The 14,850-nt window shown below is 57.1% G+C and overlaps 3 non-coding genes across 3 annotated transcripts; 2 read left to right on the top strand and 1 right to left on the bottom strand.

Moving 5' to 3' along the window:
* The first annotated feature begins 817 nt into the window (after window positions 1-817).
* Window positions 818-981, top strand: LOC120376240. Its single transcript, XR_005587144.1, has one exon. It is a non-coding gene; the product is annotated as a U1 spliceosomal RNA (small nuclear RNA).
* Window positions 982-2,910: 1,929 nt separating this feature from the next.
* Window positions 2,911-3,026, bottom strand: LOC120375990. The gene has a single exon (XR_005586917.1). It is a non-coding gene; the product is annotated as a U5 spliceosomal RNA (small nuclear RNA).
* Window positions 3,027-6,727: 3,701 nt separating this feature from the next.
* LOC120376193 lies at window positions 6,728-6,891 on the top strand. Its single transcript, XR_005587100.1, has one exon. It is a non-coding gene; the product is annotated as a U1 spliceosomal RNA (small nuclear RNA).
* The last annotated feature ends 7,959 nt before the right edge of the window (window positions 6,892-14,850 follow it).

Genomic DNA, 14,850 nt, shown 5'->3' on the forward strand with positions numbered 1-14,850 from the left:
CCCGCCCCCGTCTGTGCCAGAGCCCCGCCCCCCGGAGCTGCCCCGCCCCCAGGCTGTGCCAGAGCCCCGCCCCCAGGAGCTGCCCAATGTCCCAACTCTGGGCTTAGTTCTCCTGCCTCCTTGTTCCCAGCACCCACCGCTCCCAGCTGCTCCCTTCCTCTGTCTGCAAACACACCCCGCCCCCGGGCCGGCTGCAGCGCTCGCTGGGGCTGTCTCCAGTGGCTGAAGTTGCCTCCCTCTCTGCTTTACCTGGGGCGGGGGGGAGAGACAAAGAGAGGAGATGGTCCCAGGGTGTGAAAGCAAAATTAGGGGACAGGGAAAGAAGGACTGTTTGGAAAGGTGGGTTTTTTGCGAGGGGAGGGGAGGTCATTCCTGTATTGGACCAACTGCCGGTGGGGGGAGAGCGAGAGAGAGAGAAGCGAAATGCAAGCTGCGCTCTTTCCCCAGCAGCAGGTGGGCCACGTCGTCTCTCTGCTGGCCTGGCTTCCCGGGACGGGACCCGGCTACCACTACAGGGCAGGCAAGAGCGGCGGCCCGGGCGGGCAGGGGGAGGGGCCCGAGCGGAGGGGCGGAGCCGCGTGGGCGGGTATGCAGATCTGTGTGCGAGCAGAGCATTGTGGGAGCGGACGCAGGCTGCCAGGCAGGGCCCGACTTTGGCACCGGGAGCTCGGCGTGGAGAAGGGAGGGGCTCCGGGGGACGCGTCGGGGCAGCTGTCGGCAGTGGGGGCCGGTGTGGGCGAGGCCGGCGGTCGGTCCGCCCCGTGTGTTATAAGTGCGGGGCGAGCGAGGGCGGGCGGCGGCCGGGCAGCAGGAACTCATACTTATCTGGCAGGGGAGATGCCATGATCACAAAGGTGGTTTTCCCAGGATGAGGCTCATCCATTGCACTGCGGGTGTGCTGACCCCTGCGATTTCCCCAAATGCGGGAAACTCAACTGCATAATTTGTGGTAGTGGGGGACTGCATTCGCGCTCTCCCCTGGTGATTGATTTGAACAACAGACAACTGACAGTGGCTTGTTTAGGCTTAGTGCACTGCAAAGCAGATTCTCTGGAAAGCAGTTGTTATTCTGGGCCTTTGGGAGTGCTCTTTTCCACAGGCCCTGTACTTCTAGGTATCTTTGTCACACGTTCCTCCTTGTAAGCAAAGCTCAGCTCTGAAACTTTACTTGGGTCTCTCTGTGTTCTTGGCTTTCCCTGGTCTTTTGCAGCTGATCTGCTCTCTAGTCTGCTTTTGGGGGGCTTGGACCGGTGCCTTCCTTGGCTTTAAGGGGAGCTGCCTGGCTGCCTGCTCTGCTTCTTTCCCTGCTTGTAGCTTCTTGCCCGGCCCTTCTTCTCGGGCTCTTCCTCCTTTGATGGGAGGACGGCCTGTCCAAAACGCCTGTCCCACCTGGTCTCCTCGTCCAACAGGCAGCCTCGCCCCCTGCCCTGGGGCCGCTTTGGCTTTCGCTGTCTGTTCCTGTCTCTTGGTGGCCACCCTGTCTGTGCTACGGAGACTAGGCTGTCACAACCCCATGCTGGAGGAGGGCTTTCCGTCGCTTGAGGCCCACCCACCGCCTCCCCGAATGCCCTTTAGCTACGCTGCGGGTTAGGGCGGCGTGGCCGTGTCGCCCAGCAGCGGGTTTTCCCTTTTGCACACCTCTGACGGACGGAGCTGTTTTGACTTAACTGTTCAGTACGCACCGACCCTCGGGCCTGGGCTGCACGGGGAACGTAAATCGGCGCGGCTACATCAGTCCGCGCCTTGGTTGGAAGAATTCTTCCGTCCACCTAGCTCCCGCCTTTCGGGGAGGTGGATGGCCGGCACCAACGAGGAAAACCCTCTCCAGGACCCTTCTCCGGGAACAGTGCCCTTCCGTTTGGGGAGATTATGCTGCTTTAAAAAAGAGAAATTGTTTAACTGCCTTTCTCTGAGGCAAGGTTGACTTTGTATTGCTTCCCTCGTGGCTCCTTATAGCAGTTGTGTTCTGAAATCTTTAGGGTTTGACTTCATTTATGATGAAATCTTGCTGTAACTTTATTCTAATTTTCAATGAGTAACTAGACCTGAGCTGTTTGGCGTGTTAGTGGAGGATTGTTTAAAAACCTGGGATTCCACTTTCGGCTGCCTTTCCATTACATTTCCTCTGAAAGCCCACCGAAAGCCTCCACGTCCCACATAACTCTCTCAAACCTGCAGTCATCAGGCATACAGAAGATGCTTACAGTTTCACTCCATACGAGTCCAGTTCCTTGCTGTTTCCTGTCTAACCACTGCACACATATGGTATCCCCTCCCTACCCGGAGCTGCTTCCTGGCTTTTCCGCTCAGGACAGGAAAACGAGAATGGAGAGGTAAGCTGTGCAGGGAACTCTTCCTCAGCTCACTCCACCCCAAGGGCCTTTCGAGGTCTTCTTCGGACTTCAGGTTTCATTTGATTTCCAAGGTTTATGGGCTCATTAATTAGCCATCTCTCCTAATGCAGGGATCCTACGGGTCAGACCAAAGATCGATGGCCCAAAAGAGCTAAGAAACAGAAATAAAGGTGAGAGCTAGGCGTTACATTCAGATGAGAATCCAGAATCTGACTGTGCCCTGGCATGTTCAACGCTGCCGAACAGAAGGAGCTCGTCAGGTCCCTCTGCTAGCACCCAAATCTGGTGGCTAGTCGGTCTGCTGGGAAATAAGGAAAAGGAAAAGAATTAAAGGAGTCAGGCAATAACAAGGAAATGAAAAGGTTTGTTGAACGGGTTCTGTCTGATTGACTGTCTTCCCAGCTACCCGTCCAAGTTAAAGACCTAGCCCAGTATCCTGTCTGCTGACAGCAGCCAATGCCAGGTGCCCCTACTATACTTTTTCATACTATAGAAAAGCTTCAGCCAGTGACACCAGCTCAGGAAGCACTCTTCTGTTTTTCTCACAGCAGACAACAGCCTTGCCAAAGCAAAGCCTTAAAAAATTGGCTACAAACTCATCAACATTCCTCTCCACGGAAATCTTTAGTAAAAGGCGAAAGATTTATACGAACTGAAGAGAAAGCAGAGTACGTAGAACTCGTGGCAGAGGCGCTGCCGGGGCAACCGCCTACGCTCCCAAAAGTCAGGGTGACGACTCTCCCAGCCCGCTACACCGCTAGCTTTCAGAGGAAATGGAATTGAACCGATTGGCAGCCCGAGTTGGATCATCGAAACCGGGGACACAGGGAGCAAAACCAGCCCTCGACCAGGGACTCGCCCGCTGCACGCAATGCACTGTGGCTATGCAAATAAGATGCTCCGGCCGTCTCCGGCGCTCAAAGGAGTCTTTTCTCCGGGCTGCCTCTGCTCCTTCCCGGCTGGGCGGAGATTGGGATGGGGCAGCTGCTCTCCTGAGACAGTCCCGCTGATGCCCAGGCGCATGGAGGACGGAGCCCGGACGAGAAGCCAGAGGGCACTTGGCCCACAGCTAAAACCCGAGCAAACGCACACACTTTGCAAAGTAACAGGAGCCGGATCTCGCACATGAGATTCTATCTGCCGGCCGGGTGCGACCCGCGTTGTACCTGCCGCTTGGTCTGCCTCTGCTGCAAAGTAGCTCGCCTCGCTCAGATCCTTGGGGTTCGCTGAGCTGCAGCTCACCTTGATACACGGGAACAGCTTCAAATCATGGACTATCAGGGTTGGAAGGGACCTCAGGAGGTCATCTAGTCCAACCCAATCCCCAACTAAATCATCCCAGCCAGGGCTTTGTCAAGGCTGACCTTAAAAACCTCTCAGGAAGGAGATTCCACCACCTCCCTAAGGAACCCATTCCAGTGCTTCACCACCCTCCTAGTGAAAAAGGGTTTTCCTAAGATCCAACCTCAACCTTCACCACAACTTGGGACCATTGCTCCTCGTTCTGTCATCTGGTGCCCCTGAGAACAGTCTAGATCCATCCTCTTTGGAACCCCCTTTCAGGTAGTTGAAAGCAGCGATCAACTCCCCCCTCATTCTTCTCTTCTGCAGACTAAACCATCCCAGTTCCCTCAGCCTCTCCTCATAAATCATGTCTTCCAGCCCCCTAATCACTTTTGTTGCCCTATGCTGGACTCTTTTCAGTTTTTCCACATCCTTCTTGCAGTGTGGGGCCCAAATCCGGACACGGTACTCCAGATGAGGCCTCACCAACGTCGAAGAGAAGGGAACGACCACATCCCTCGATCTGCTGGCAATGCCCCTACGTATACAGTCCAAAATGCCGTTAGCCTTCTTGGCAACAAGGGCACGCTGTCGACTCATATCCAGCTTCTCGTCCACTGTAACCCCTAGGTCCTTTTCTGCAGAACTGCTGCCTAGCCATTCGGTCCCTAGTCTGGAGCAGTGCACGGGATTCTTCCGTCCTAAGTGCAGGACCGGGCACTTGTCCTTGTTGAACCTCATCAGGTTTCTTTCAGCCCAATCCTCCAATTTGTCTAGGTCCCTCTGTAGCCTATCCGTACCCTCCAGCGTATCGACCGCTCCTCCCAGTTTAGCGTCATCTGCAAACTTGCTGAGAGTGCAGTCCACACCATCCTCCAGATCCTTAACGAAGATATTGTACACAACCGGTCCCAGGACCGAGCCTTGGGGCACGCCGCTTGAGACCGGCTGCCAATTAGACGTGGAGCCATTGATCACTACCCGTTGAGCCCGAGGACCTAGCCAGCTTATAGTCCACCTTATAGTCCATTCATCCAGCCCAAACTTCTTGAACTTGCCGACAAGAATACTGTGGGAGACCGTATCAAAAACTTTGCTAAAGTCAAGGAAGAACACATCCATTGCTTTTCCCTCATCCACAGACCCAGTTCTCTCCTCACAGAAGGCAATTAGGTTAGTCAGGCGTGACTTGCCCTTGCTGAATCCATGCTGACCGCTCCTGATCACTTGCCTTTCCTCTAAGTGCTTCAGAATTGATTCCTTGAGGACCTGCTCCATGATTTTTCCAGGGACTGAGGTGAGGCTGACTGGCCTGTAGTTCCCCGGATCCTCCTTCTTTCTTCCCTCTTTTAAAGATGGGCACTACATTAGCCTTTTCCCAGTCATTTGGGACCTCCCCCAATGGCCATGAATTTTCAAAGATAATGACCAGTGGCTCTGCAATCACACCCGCCAACTCCTTTAGCACCCTCGGAATCAGCGCATCCGGCCCCATGGATTTGTGCTCATCCAGCTTTTCTAAATAGTCCCGAAGCACTTCTTTCTCCACAGAGGGCTGGTCACCTCCTCTCCATGCTGTGCTGCCCAGAGCAGCAGTCTGGGAGCTGATTTTGTTCGTGAAGACAAAATCACGAAGGGGGAGGGTGGGGAAGCATTGAGTACATTAGCTTTTTCCACATCCTCTGTCACAAGGTCGCCTCCCTCATTCTGTAAGGGGCCCACACTTTCCTTGACTTTCTTCTTGTTGCTAACATCCCTGAAGAAACCCTTCTTGTTACTCTTAACATCTCTTGCTAGCTGCAACTCCAAGCGTGAGTTGCCCTTCCTGATTTCACTCCTGCGTGCCTGAGCAATATTTTTATACTCCTCCTGGTCATTTGTCCAATCTTCCACTTCTTCAAACGGCGCTGCCTGCCAGTGCACTCAGCCTCACTTGGCAGGTAACAAAGGGATCGAGTGGCCGTCCAGTTTCTGGAGAGTGGCTGACAACACCCGACCTTCTGCCCTGAGGAGAAACTGACGTGAGACAAGGCAGGGGAGGTCATTCTTGTATTGGACCAACTTCCGGTGGGGAGAGAGCGAGAGAGAAGCGAAATGCAAGCTGCACTCTTTCCCTAGCAGCAGGTGGGCCACGTCGTCTCTCCGATGGCCTGGCTTCCCGGGACGGGACCCGCTACAACTTAGATAATTTTTTACCTCAAGGTTCCCAAGACACAGAGAAGGTTTTCATCTCGAGGCCAAAAGACCAAAAACATCAAGACACTTGATCACGGCCTTGGATAGGCCAAGATTTAAAAGTTTATTAGAAAATATTTGAAAATGAACGATACAGAGAGTTGAAATGTCAGCTATTGGTCATCGGGGGTGACATACAGAGTATAGGGCAATTTTAGTTTGAAATGTTTATTAGAAAATGTTTAAGAACAGATACAATTTAGATAATGCTTTCCCAGCCAGACGGGGTACAGAGAGTTTGTAACATCAGTTACTGGTCATCAGGGGTGACATACAGAGTATAGGGGGATGCTAGTACTTTGGTATTGGACAGCACATAACTTTTATACAGTGTGCAATGTCCCCAATGTGGGGTATACTGTGGGTGAGTTCAAGATACCTTCAGCAAGCAGTGAGGGTACATCACGCATACAACAGTTAAAGACAGTCATAGGTATAAATAAGCAAGCCAGGTAATGGGGATAGAATGACCCTCACATGGCAAAGTTAAGGTCTGTCGCACTCGATCTGAGCACTACACCCCATCTGAGCTCAAAGAGCTGAGCACGCAAGAGCGGCGGCCTGGGCGGGCAGGGGGAGGGGCCCGAGCGGAGGGGCGGAGCCGCGTGGGCGGGTATGCAGATCTGTGTGCGAGCAGAGAATCGTGGGAGCGGACGCAGGCTGCCAGGCAGGGCCCGACTTTGGCACCGGGAGCTCGGGGTGGGGAAGGGACGGTCTCCGGGGGCCGCGTCGGGGCAGCTGTCGGCAGTGGGGGCCGGTGTGGGCGAGGCCGTCGGTGGGGGCGCGGCGGTCCGCCCCGTGTGTTATAAGTGTGGGGCGAGCGAGGGCGGGCGGCGGCCGGGCAGCAGGAACTCATACTTACCTGGCAGGGGAGATACCATGATCACGAAGGTGGTTTTCCCAGGCTGAGGCTCATCCATTGCACTGCGGGTGTGCTGACCCCTGTGATTTCCCCAAATGTGGGAAACTCAACTGCATAATTTGTGGTAGTGGGGGACTGCGTTCGCACTCTCCCCTGCTGATTGGTTTGAACAACAGACAACTGACAGTGGGCTGTTTAGGCTTATTGCACTGCAAAGCAGATTCTTAGGAAAGCAGTTGTTATTCTGGGCCTTTGGGAGTGCTCTTTTCCACAGGCCCTGTACTTCTAGGTATCTTTGTCACACGTTCCTCCTTGTAAGCAAAGCTCAGCTCTGAAACTTTACTTGGGTCTCTCTGTGTTCTTGGCTTTGCCTGGTCTTTTGCAGCTGATCTGCTTTCTAGTCTGCTTTTGGGGGGCTTGGACCGGTGCCTTCCTTGGCTCTATGGGGACCTGCCTGCCTGCTCTGCTTCTTTCCCTGCTTGTAGCTTCTTGCCCGGCCCTTCTTCTCGGGCTCTTCCTCCTTTGACGGGAGGACGGCCTGTCCAAAACGCCTGTCCCACCTGGTCTCCTCGTCCAACAGGCAGCTTCGCCCCCTGCCCTGGGGCCGCTTTGGCTTTCGCTGTCTGTTCCTGTCTCTTGGTGGCCACCCTGTCTGTGCTACGGAGACTAGGCTGTCACAACCCCATGCTGGAGGAGGGCTTTCCGTCGCTTGAGGCCCACCCACCGCCTGCCCGAATGCCCTTTAGCTCCGCTGCGGGTTAGGGCGGCGTGGCCGTCGCCCAGGAGCGGTTTTCCTTTGCACACCTCTGACGGACGGAGCTGTTTTGACTTAACTGTTCAGCACGCACCGACCCTCGGGCCTGGGCTGCACGGGAACGAATCGGGCGCGCTACATCAGTCCGCGCCTTGGTCGGAAGAATTCTTCCGTCCACCTAGCTCCCGCCTTCGGGGAGGTGGATGGCCGGCACCAACGAGGAAAACCCTCTCCAGGACCCTTCTCCGGGAACAGTGCCCTTCCGTTTGGGGAGATTATGCTGCTTTAAAAAAGAGAAATTGTTTAACTGCCTTTCTCTGAGGCAAGGTTGACTTTGTATTGCTTCCCTCGTGGCTCCTTATAGCAGTTGTGTTCTGAAATCTTTAGGGTTTGACTTCATTTATGCTGAAATCTTGCTGTAACTTTATTCTAATTTTGAATCCTTGCAGCCAATGAGACGCTTCGGGGGCGGTGTCTGGGGTCAGCAGTACACGGAGGCCTCCCATCCCGCCCTGCCTTGGAGGCTCCGGTAAGTGCTGCATCCCTGACCCCCTCCCAGAGCCTGCACTGCCAGCCCCTCCCCACATACCTCTTCCCACCCTCCACACACCCCTGCCCCAACTCTCTCCCACAGCCTGCACTCTCTCCTCCATACCCCAGCCCCCAAACTCCTCCCACAGCCTGCACCCCTCCTCCTTCCCACACCCCCCTCCTGCCTGCCCCCAATCTCCCGCCCAGAGCCTGCAACCCCACCCCTCCTCCTGTTCCTGCTACCCCCTGCCCCAGCCCAGAGCCTGCACCCTGCACCCAAACTCCATCCCAGAGCCTGCAGCCCAGAACCCCTCCCCCACCCAAACTCCCTTCCAGAGACCAGCCTCTTACCCCTCTGCACCCAAACTCACCCCAGAGCCTGCACCCCAATCCCCAGCCCCAACCCAGGTCCTGCACCCTAGATCTCCTCCCCCACCCAAACTTCCTCCCAGAGCCTTAGGCAGGTGGAGGGTGGAGTTTTGGGGGATGGGGTCTGGGCAGTATGAGTGACATTATTGGCCCACTGGGAGGACTGTCACTGGCCCTAAGGTAAATTGTGGTTGAGACCCTGCTTTAAGGGATTGGAGCAACGCTGGAGAGACTGACGGGCAGGGAGCTGGGGAGCTGTGTGTGCCCCAAGGAGAGTTGTTGTTGTGCTCTGGTGGCACAGAGCGGGGGTGGGGAGTTGAAAAATCAGGTCTCTTTAGCATTTTGGTTTCTTCATAACCACATATTGTTAAAATTTCTTGGGAGTGTTTTCTAAGCTACAGATGTGAGTTTCTTTGTCTTGCTGGAGGATTGTTTTAAAAGCTGAGATTCTTCTGTTTGCTGTGAGTCTTTTCAACAATATGAGGGATGAATGCTTTCCAGACTGAGGGTCTGTTTGGGAGATGGTTGGTTGGGGGCGGGGGTTGTGTATGTGGGGGAACACAGATTGGCAATATTTGAGGTCACATGTATATCAATAACTGGATGAGTTACACAGACTTCTCCCCACCCAGCCTACGTTCCATGTATCTTGACTGAGCCTGTCGCCCACCATCCCAGAGCAGAAGCCTGAAGCCTGAGCCCCACCGCACGTGGGAAGGTGGGGAACTCCCACTGGTTGCCGGCTCCTGCAGTGTTTATGACTCCGGAAGGGGGTAGGGCCCAGCCCCTGCAGGCAGCCCGGGGGAAGAGCTGCTGCTTTGCTGCCCCCGATTCCCCCTCAATTACAGCCCAGGAGGCTCTGGCCACAATAAAAGCCCCTGGTGGCCACATTTGAGAAATGCTGGAGCCTCACAGTAAACAAATCCCAGCAGGTTTGTCACACCCTGTCCCCCACCCTGGGGATTTCCTGCCCTCTCCCACCCAGACCAACCTTCCTGGAAGTTCCCACCCCCTATGTATTTACTGCCCTTTCTCCCCGCCAAGGGAACCCGCCAGCAACTCCCTGATAACCCCTCCCTCAACTGGCTCCACCGCAGCCATTTCCCTTCCCCGGCCCCTGGGAGGACGGAATGAGCTGGAGCAAAACATGGATGTTGCGCTGCAGCCTGTTAGGGCAAAAAGGGCAACTGGGAACATGTCAGAACAGGAAATAATTTCCCAGCACAATTCCCCCCAGGCTCTTTCCCTGCACACGGATATTCCAGTCAATCTTCGGTGGGTGGCATCTGACTCAGATGAGGAATATGAAGGTACTTTGGATCGTTATGGGTTTTCAGGTGGGGTGCCCCCTGCTGGGTTGGGCTCCAGGGGAGGTTTGGCATCTTAAGGGACTGGGGTGGGGGGATTGCTTGGAGGAGGTTTGAGGACCAACGGCGAAGGGGAAGTTGGACACTGGCCAGAATACCAGGAGACAAGGCAGGTGAGGTGATACCTGTTACTGGACCAGCTTTGGAGCCACACAGGGTGGTCTTCATGCAGGGGAAAGGTGCTCAGAGCATCACAGTTCAATAGAAGGTGGAACGCTCTGCCCCGAACACCAGACATTCCCCTACTTCCTGGAACGGGGGGGATGTCCCCATTGTCCTGTAAACAGCCCCAACATGTACCCCAGAGGTGGCTGCATCTTAGCACCAAGACACCAGTGGTCACTGCTCCAGAGGAGATGGTACATACAGGCCACTGCCCTACGTGGCCCCACAAGTCACTGCCCCAAGAGGTGAGGTACACACAGGCTACTACTCAAACTGGGCACCTGGGGTCACTGCAGCAATGGTTGGGGGGGATACATGCAGGGAACTGCTGCACATGGCCACCAGGGGGCACTGCTGCAATGGTGGTGGTGGTGTGGGGGGATGATAAACAGGCCACTGCCACAATGGTGTGGGGAGAGGGGGAGGGAGATACCAATAGGGCACTGCCACACCAAGGCACCACAGGGAGGTCACTGCTCCAATTAGTAGAGATACACATGGGGTAGGGCCCCAAGTGGGGGCCCTACCCCAGAGAGAGAGGGGGCTGGGGAGAGAAGAGGAAATCAAAGGCCACTGCCTCACTTAGCCACCAGGGGTCACTACCTAAATAGGGGGGGGCACACACACAGGGCACTGCCCCACCTGACCAGCAGGGGTCACTGCCCCAATTGGGGGATATACAGAGGGTATTGCCCCACGGGGATGCCAGGGATCAGTGCCTGCCATACCTGGCTCAGGGGTAGAAGGGATAGGGTGACCAGATGTACCGATTTTATAGGGTGCCTTTTTCTTATATAGGTGCCTATTACCCTCCACCCCGTCCTGATTCTTCACACTTTCTATCTGGTCACCCTGCAGGAGGGGGGGAGGGAGGGGGCTACACATAGGGCACTGCCATACTTGGCCACCAGTGCACATCCCTAGTGGGGGAGTGACACACACCAGGACCAGGGCTCACTGCCACTGAGGGGTTGGAAGATACCCAGGGCACTGCCTGACACGGCCACCCAGGCACACTGCCACCTTGGGGGAGGTGAAGAACACACCTCAGGCTCTGACTCCTCTGGCTACCAGTGCTCACTGGCCCAATGCAGGGGTTGGGGGGAGTAAATACACACAGGGGGCTGCCCCACCTGGGCAACATGAGTCACCGAGATGAGAGTGGGATACGCAGAGGGCACTGCCCCAATGGCTGATATACATACAGGGCCCTGCCTCACCTACCCACCAGCGCTCACAGGCGCAATGGCAGTGGTGGGGTCACATAGGTAACTGCCCTCAGTGGCCACCAGGGGTCGCTGCAGCAATGCTAGGGGGGATACATGCCAGGCATTGCTGCCCCTCACCACCAGGAGTCACTGCTCCTACAAGAAGGCACCTACAGGACACTCCCGTGCCTGGCCAGCAGGGGTCACTATCAGTGGGGAGGGGCTATGGGGAAGCAGAGAAAGAGCAACTAACTGCTGTGGGGAAAATCGTCATCTACAGGGGAGAAAGAATGGACTCCGCTAGGACATCGCACCAACTCCGGCCAGGCTGGATACCAGCAATTCGGGGCTGGAGCAGCTCCAGCTAGAGGCTGGGCGGAGGCAGGTGACCTCGGTCTCTGTGCTGAGCAGGCAGCGAGGAGGGACAGGGAACCCCCCTGCCAGGGTCTTGCTGCCCAAGGAGGGGGAGATCTGTGGCAGTTTTGGAGTAGCTGGTTCAGCAGCCGTGAGCCGCACGCTTGTCCCTGCCTGAGCTCTCCAGGAGCACATAACACACAGGTGCGCACTGCATGTAGGCACCAGTGTAACGACAGGGCCAGACTCTGCTGAGTGCTGCCTGTGAGAGACAGCGGCAGAGTCAGACGGGCAGATGGGGGCAGGAGATGACAGGGCCAGCGGCCATGAGCTGAACCCATCAAAAGTCCAGCCTGTGACCTCACCATCTGTCCCTGCAGCTCTCCATCTGTCCCGCTGTCCGTCAAACTCTCAACCTCCATCCATCCCCAATGTATGCCACCCCCCCACCACCCATCTGCCTCACACACACATCTATTTCCTCATGCATCCTGCTGTCCCTCTGATTGGCCCTGCAGTGCCCAGCACAAGGAGGCATAGTGGACCCTGAGCGAGGCTTTTGGGTGATGCAGTAATGGAGCTAGCGGGTGATAAGGGGGGTTCTGGGCATCTCTAATCCTGTGCCCAAAGCCATGACTGCGAGCCCACTCCTCTCAGTCTCAGACCCCACAGCCCCAAAGACATGACCGGCCACTCATGCTGTGACCCAGTTACAGCAATGAGGTCTCCCTGAAGATAGGGGGTGGGAGGAGCAACCCCCTTATCCTGGCAGGCAGGACACATCCTTCCCAGTATGGCAGAGACCTTGCCCGTGGGCAGATAGACCCAGCTGAGCCCATAGGGGACTGGGGGAGGGGGAGCAGAGGAAGAGGATGAAGGCAACTGAACATGACAGGTGTCCATGAAAGGAGAGAGAGAGTTTGAGTGTAAGTTGGCCAACACAGAGAGAGAAACCTTGGAGAAAGAAAGAAACTCAGAACAGGGAGTCACCCTCATGGATCCAACCTTCTGCTAGGGAGCACACACCACTCCTGGCCAGAGAGATGATCAGCCCCTACGAATGGCAACATCATCTCCCTTGAAGCCACAGCTAGTCCAGAAACCCACACCCAGGTAACGGGACGTCCCTGCCTGGAGCCAGGGGGGCTGTGACCAGAGCCCTTCCCAAACCAGATACTTCTCTCACCAATAGAGACAGCTACTCTCATCCCAGCTGGGCAGGTCTTGCCTGGCATCAACAGGATTCACCTGGTCACTGTTCTCGCTCACTTTCCATCTCACCTCGGGGCTGGACTCCGTCCCCGCGACTTCTTTTCCCTTGGTAGGAAACACAACACAAGAGGAAAAGAAAAAGCAATGGTGGCGAGGCTCCTCTTCTCGCTACTCCCGCACCCAGGGCTCCGGCTTCAACCCTCCTCCCAGTCTGCCATCACAGCTACAATCAGAAATCTGAGCCCGGGGCTCACACCTGGTTGTCTCCCCAATCCTTGGCCCTGTCCAGCATGTCTCCCTCCACAGAAGTCACCTGGCCTCATCTTAGACTCCATCTTCATATTGCTCTTCTCCTTCCCAGAGCTCCTGCTCTGCTCCTCAGACCTGTCTGTGCTCAGCTCTGCAGGCAGAGGGGAAGGGGCATGATGGGAACACACACCCCATTCCAGACACCATGCAGCATCCACAGGGCTACCAAACCACGTCACCTTCGGCCAAAACCACCCCCCACCCCGAGGGAGCAAAAACCCTTTGTGAGCTCAGCACACACAAGCCAGGAAAAGATTAACACCCACCCCCAGCCCAGCCAGAGTGGGAGCTTCCCCCACTTCCCGGCCACAGGCCCACAGGGCTCATGGATGGAGGAGTTTGGGGGGCTGTGGGGGTCCCTGAAGGACTAGCTCAGCGTGTGAATGAGGGACTGGGGTGTATGTGGGGCCGGACTGTGGGTTGGGGTGTCCAGGGGGACCCCAGGGAAGGGACTAGGGGGATTAGGGACAGAGGAGGGTGGGGTTACTGAGGTGCATTGTGGGAATGTGGGATTTAGAGAGCCCAGAGTGGATGGGTGGGGGCGGGTTGGAGGACCCCACAGTGGCTGAAAAGGGGAACCCGGCAGGTTGGGGGCAGCAGAGATTGGAGATGAGGAACCCCCCACCCTGGGGATGGACTGGGGGAGTGGGGGGATGGGAGAGTGGGGCCCAGCCATGGGGAAATGGGCTGGAGGCAATAAGGGGCGGGGCGCTGAGGGGGCGAGAGGAGGAGGTAGGGGTCGGGGCGCTGAGGAGTGCGGGGGCGAAGGGACAGGCCGGGCAGAGCAGACAGGGTGGGGAGGGGACGCCGGGGCGGGGCTGGCGGAGGGTCACAGCGGGGGCACTGCAGGGGCAGGTTGGGGGGGGCTGAGGGGCCCCGCGGCCCCAGGCTGCCGCTTGTGGGGCTGCTCCCCGGCAGCTCAGCCCCCCCTCCCCGCTGCCGCCCCCCAGGCCCAGCTGGGGGGGGGGTGAAGCCCTTTCACTCCGCGCTGCCTCTGCCCTGCGCCCCCCCCCAACGGCCGCAGCGCGCGACCCGGGGGGCGGGGGGCAGCGAAGCCTCGTGGCGAGGGAACCGGAGCCTCCCACCACGCGTGTGTGAGAGAGAGAGAGAGAACTACGCTTCCCAGTGTGCACCGGGAGGGGGGGCGTTGCCTGAGCAATTTCCGTCACTTCCGCTCTGAGACGAGCCAGGAACTACAGCTCCCAGCCTGCCCCGGGCGCCTCCGTCCTCTCCAGCCCCGGTAAGGGCGGGTCCCTGGGTCAACCTGACACCGCCCCCCCAACGCAACTCCTCGTCCCCGCGCAGGAACGTGCTGCCCCCCTCATTTCCCCAAAGCCATGCCCCTGCCCCCCGCTGTGCCCCTCTCCAAAGCCCTGTCCCCTTCCCCCGAGGTCCGGCCCTCACTCTGCCCCTAACCCCGAGGTCCCCCCTCACATCGCCTGTTCCCCCTAATCCCCGCCCCTTTCCCTGAAGTCCTGCCCCGCCCCGCCCCTTCCTGCAAGGCACCACCCTCGTATTGCCCCTTTTCCCCAATACCTCACCCTCGCTCTGCCCCTTCCCCCGAGTCCCCACTCCCACATTGCCCCCCAATACACCCCTCCCCTGCACCCTTTCCCCAAGGACCCACCCCCACATGGCCCCTTCCCTCGAGTTCCCACCCTTGAGCTTCCCTTTCTCCCTCAGACCCTGCCCCTGCCCCACCCCTTCCCCCCGAGACCCCACCCAATGGACACAGGGGAACAGGTGAAAAGACAAAAGAAGCAAGAGATGAAGAGAAAGGAGGGAGGGGTGGAGGAAAAGGTGAAACAAAAAGGACAAACCCTAATGTCCCCAGTGATTCTATGGG

The sequence above is a fragment of the Mauremys reevesii genome, linkage group 12 (assembly GCF_016161935.1).
Source record: "Mauremys reevesii isolate NIE-2019 linkage group 12, ASM1616193v1, whole genome shotgun sequence".
NCBI lineage: Eukaryota > Metazoa > Chordata > Testudines > Geoemydidae > Mauremys > Mauremys reevesii.